Consider the following 308-nt stretch of genomic DNA (forward strand, 5'->3'; position numbering starts at 1 on the left):
TTTATATAAAATTAGAAGTTGAATGTATACAAGAATCCTGGAACCAATTCCCACTGCTCCAAAAGATAGTAAGATGTGTCACTTAGGAATGTTGTAGCTTCAGAGACCTGAAGGCTCAAAGCTTACTGTGCGTGGGACTCCCTGGATCACCTCTCTAATCAGCTAGCTGATCTCTTTTTATTTCTTCATTTTTCCAGTGCCAAGAACTGAACCCAAAGACCTGCAAATGATAGACAAGTACTTACTTCTGAACAAGTCCCAAGCCCCTCACTGGGGGATTCTAGGCAGGGGCTCTACCACTGAGCCAC

This window comes from Grammomys surdaster, unplaced genomic scaffold (genome assembly GCF_004785775.1).
Source record: "Grammomys surdaster isolate TR1022 unplaced genomic scaffold, NIH_TR_1.0 126109, whole genome shotgun sequence".
In the NCBI taxonomy this organism is placed as follows: Eukaryota; Metazoa; Chordata; class Mammalia; order Rodentia; family Muridae; genus Grammomys; species Grammomys surdaster.